The sequence below is a fragment of the Phascolarctos cinereus genome, unplaced genomic scaffold, assembly GCF_003287225.1.
Source record: "Phascolarctos cinereus isolate Bilbo 61053 unplaced genomic scaffold, phaCin_HiC Scaffold_9;HRSCAF=440, whole genome shotgun sequence".
In the NCBI taxonomy this organism is placed as follows: Eukaryota; Metazoa; Chordata; class Mammalia; order Diprotodontia; family Phascolarctidae; genus Phascolarctos; species Phascolarctos cinereus.
In genome coordinates, this window is record NW_027556402.1 from 220,566,273 (window position 1) to 220,571,023 (window position 4,751).

A 4,751-nucleotide genomic window follows, 5' to 3' on the forward strand; every position below is an offset into this window, starting at 1 on the left:
AGTAGGGGTAGCAATCACCGCCTCAGACAAAGCAAAGCAAAAACAGACCTAATTAAAAGAGAAAATCAGGGGGATTCCATTTTGCTAAAAGGTACAACAGAAAATGCCCTAATAGCAATAATAAACACACGCATTTCAAATTCTTAAAGGAAAAGTTAAATGAGTTACAGGAGGAAATAGTCAAACTACGGGAGCTGGAGACCTTGCCTTGTCCAAACTCTCAGAACGCCATAAATAGAACTACAAAATAAAGAAGAAAGTAGTGAGGGAGAGGGATAGAATATTAGAAAAGTCAGTTATGGAGGGGGGCTAGGTGGCGCAGTGGATGGAGCACTGGCCCTGGATTCAGGAGGACCTCAGTTCAAATACGGCCTCAGACACATAACACTTACTAGCTGTGTGACCTTGGACAAGTCACTTAACCCCCACTGCCTAGAAAAAAAACGAAAAGGAAGAAAAGAGAAGAGATGAGAAGAGAAGAAAAGAAAAGTTATTTAGGCCAGACCTCTAGAGAACACTGACCGGGACGAGCCGGGGTTGTACCTTTTTCCAGGGGTACGTGGCCCGGGAGCCGGCAGAGGAAGAGGAGGAGGGCCAGGTGGACGGCCTCTGGGAAGGACCAGGCTCTGCCAAACTTAGGCCCCATGGGGGATGGGCGAGAGCAAGACGTGAAGGGAGGAGAAAAGTGACGTTCACAATGGCCCTCTGCGGGGGGCGGGGGCAGGCACCCACTGACTGACAGGCAGAGGACCACTCAGCATCCCGCTGGGCTGCCCATCTCTTCTCTTTGCTCCCTTTGCCCCGCCCCTTTTCCCTTCCCCCACCTTTTTCCTCCCTTCCCCCCCCCATTCTCCCAGAGCCCTTCCCCCTCCCTTGGCGCAGGCAGCAGTGGCAGGAGCGGGCGGGCGTGTAGCTGGGTCAGCGGGGGGGCCCCTCCAAGCGCAGACGGATCAGCTGACTTGAGATGGAGAACTGATTGGCGAAATCCTCTCGTTCCTCTGCCTATTTCCCCCTCCTTTTTTCTTGCCGGTGTCTCGGTGTCAATCTTGTTTTTGGAAAAGTTCCTTGATAAGCATGTCTGAGTTCTGGCTTATATCAGTTCCTGGGGATAAAACATGCAGCAAACATGGGAGAAACTACAAGCAGCGACAACCAAAAGTAATCTCTCTACTAATTCAAAGTTCAACATTCCTGAATTAAAGGTTGACACGCTGGATGCGTTAGTTGGAGTATCAGATCAATTGGACGAACTGGATTCCTTTTTAGAGGTAGTTGTTAACGAATTGTCTAAATACACGTCTGAGATGCTAGCGGAGAGTGAAGATACGGTTGGAGAAAAGCTATTGGCTGATGGAGTTGACATAATTTCATATATAACAGTTCCAATGGAATATGGCCAAGTATCCAATCACAGAGTCACTGAAAAATCTTACGGAAATCATTGCCAAGGGAGCAAAACAGATTAACAATGAATTCAAAGCCCGAGCATCAACATATAACGAACTGAAGATAAATCTTCAGAATTTGGAAAAGAAGGCAGGAAGTTTATTAACTCGAAACCTAGCATCAATCGTAAAGAAAGATGACTTTGTCCTTGATTCAGAATATCTTATCACGTTATTGGTGGTAATTCCAAAGTTATTCCACAATGACTGGGTCAAGCGATATGAAACGTTAGCTGAGATGGTGGTCCCAAGGTCTAGCCAGGTTATTTCAGAGGATCAAGATAATTACCTGTGCAGTGTTACCTTGTTTAGAAAGTCGACGAATGAATTCATAAGTAGAGCCAGAGAGAGGAAGTTCATTGTCCGTGATTTTCAGTATGATGAAGAGAGGATCAGAGCGGACAGAGAGGAGATGACCAGTATCTCCACCGACAAGAAGAAGCTTTTTGGACCACTAATTTGGTGGCTGAAAGTGAATTTCAGTGAAGCTTTCATAGCATGGATTCATGTGAAAGCATTAAGAGTTTTTGTTGAGTCTGTTTTAAGATATGGACTGCCGGTGAACTTCCAGGCAATGCTACTTAAACCCAATAAGAAAACCATAAAGAAACTGAGAGAGGTATTGTATGATTTGTACAAACACCTGGATGGTAATACAGCAGCTTTTATTAATCTTCCTGTGGTTTGTCCAGGCGTAAATTTGAGTGAACAGGAAAGTTACCCCTATGTGTACTGCAAGATTAATTGCCAACTATTGTAATTAAAATAAAAACTGTCTTCAATACTGACAATCCTTTCCTAGTGTTGGTGTATATGAATCGAAATGAGAATGAAGTATGTCTATACTTTTAACTCTGTATCAATCCAATGCTTGCTTCTTACTCCCTTTCCTTGGGTGAATTTTTCCACAGTGGTCCATCTTCTGACATTTTCTTTTTTAAAAAAGAGTATATGTATTGTTGCTTTTTATTGATCAGGTCTGTAAATGTGTACTAAAAAAAATCAGAGTTACTTATAAACAGAAGCATACTTTTTTTAAGTTTTCTTCATTAATATAGTGGTATGAATACAGTAAATTCATTACTATTCTTCACAAAGACCTTGTTTACCAGGGAAAAGTGTACCAGTTGTACTGTTTTGTTCCCTGTAATTAGTAGCTTAACTGTTAAGTGATTGTTGAATTGTGTTATAAAAAAGTGATAATATTCGCATATGTGTTTTCTGAATAGTCACAAAAACAATCTGTGAACATTGTCAACATCCACAGATGAGAATAAAATTACCTGTGCAAAGGAATGTTGCTGTGGACATAGTTCAGGAACTATGACCACCACTGTCCAGCTACTGCTGTACCTTTTTGCAGTCTTTGTTACACGCTACAAGGGGCAATCTACCTTCTATTCAGTTTGTGGTTGCTTTCCACTGATTATTTTACTGTGCCAAATTGGCCTCATAACACACAATGTGATGTTGGAATTCATTTTTTCAAAACATATAGGTGTTAATATCCTTTCGACAAACATTTGGTATTCTTAAATGAACGAGAATTGGGTCTAATTATGAATAAAAATCCAGCAAAACAAACCAAAAAAATGACTGTGTATTAGGGCATAAAACCTCACAGACACATGCAGAAAAACAGAAATATTAAATACACGCTTTTACTGACCGTAATGCAATAAAAATTACATTCAATAAAGGGCCTTAGAAGCATAGGTTAAAAATCAATTGGAAACTAAATCTAATCCTAAAAAATGAGAAAACCTCACAGACAAATGCAGAAAAGCAGAAATATTAAATACACGCTTTTACTGACCGTAATGCAATAAAAATTACATTCAATAAAGGGCCTTAGAAGCATAGGTTAAAAATCAATTGGAAACTAAATCTAATCCTAAAAAATGAGTGGGTCAAAGAACAAATCATAGAAACAATAATTTCATTAAAGAGAACGACAAAAATGAGACAACATACTAAAATTTATGGGATACAGCCAAAGCAGTTCATAAGGGGAAAAAATGTATATCGAGAGAGAGAGAAAAGAGAGAATGAGAACAGATTAATGAACTGGGCACACAAATTTTTAAAAATAGGAAAATAACAAAATGAAAATTTCCAATTAAACATCAAAGTGGGAATCCTGAAAATCAAAGGGGAGATTAATAAAATAGAAATTTAAAAAGTCATTGAACTAATAAATAAAACTAGAAGCTGGTTTTATGAAAAAACAATGGATAAATATATGTTTAATTTAATTTAAAAAAGAAAATCAAATTGCAAATATAAAAAATAAAAAGGGTAAATGTATGACCAAACACAATGAAGTTAAAAGATGTATTAAGAGGTATTTTACCCAGCTATGTGCCAATAAAACTGAAAATCTAAGTGAACTGAATTAATATTTATGAAAATTTAAATCCCTTAGATTAACAGAAGATTAAAATACTTAAATAATTCTATCTTAGGGGAAAAAAACTTGAACAAGCCATCAATGAGCTCCCCAAGAAAAATTTTCTAGGACCAAATGGATTCACAAGTGAATTATATCAAACATTTAAAGAATAATTAATTCTAATACTATATACATTATATATTTTTTAAAAGGTTAAGAGGCAATTCTTTCAAATTCCTTCTATACTACAAATATGGTTTTGCTACTCGAACCAGGGAGAGCAATAACAGAGAAAGAAAACTAGTCTGATTTCCCTAGTGAATAGCGAAGCAAAAATTTAAAATATACTAACAAGGAGATCACAGTAATACATCACAAAGATCAAACACTATGACTAAGTGGGATTTATACAGAGCAAAGAGTGTTAGTTCAACATAAGGAAAATTATAAGTAAAACTGATCATATAAAAAATGAGAGCAATAAAAATCATATGATTATAACAAATAGATGCAGAAAAATCTTTTCACAAAATTCGACACACATTCTTATTAAAAATAACAGAAAGCATAGGGATAAATGGAGCCTTTCCTAAAATAAGTATTATCTATCTAAACTAAGAACAAGCATTATCTCTGGTGGGTATAAATTAGAAGCCTTTCCAATAAGATCAGGGGTGAAGCAAGGATGTCTATTATCACAACCATTATTCATTGTTGTCCTAGTCATGCTAGCAAGAGTAATAAGACAAGAAAGGGAAAAAGAAAGAATAAGCATAGACAACAAGAAAATAAAACTATCACTCTTTACAGATGATATAAAAATACACTTAGAAAACCCTGGAGAATCAACTAAAAAACTGGTTAAAACAATTAACAACTTTAGAAAAGCTGCAGAAGATAAAATAAAACCCATA

At 37.1% G+C, this 4,751-nt stretch overlaps 1 pseudogene; it reads left to right on the plus strand.

Moving 5' to 3' along the window:
- The first annotated feature begins 526 nt into the window (after positions 1–526).
- LOC110218976 (V-type proton ATPase subunit C 1 pseudogene) lies at positions 527–2,236 on the plus strand (annotated as a pseudogene).
- Positions 2,237–4,751: the final 2,515 nt, after the last annotated feature.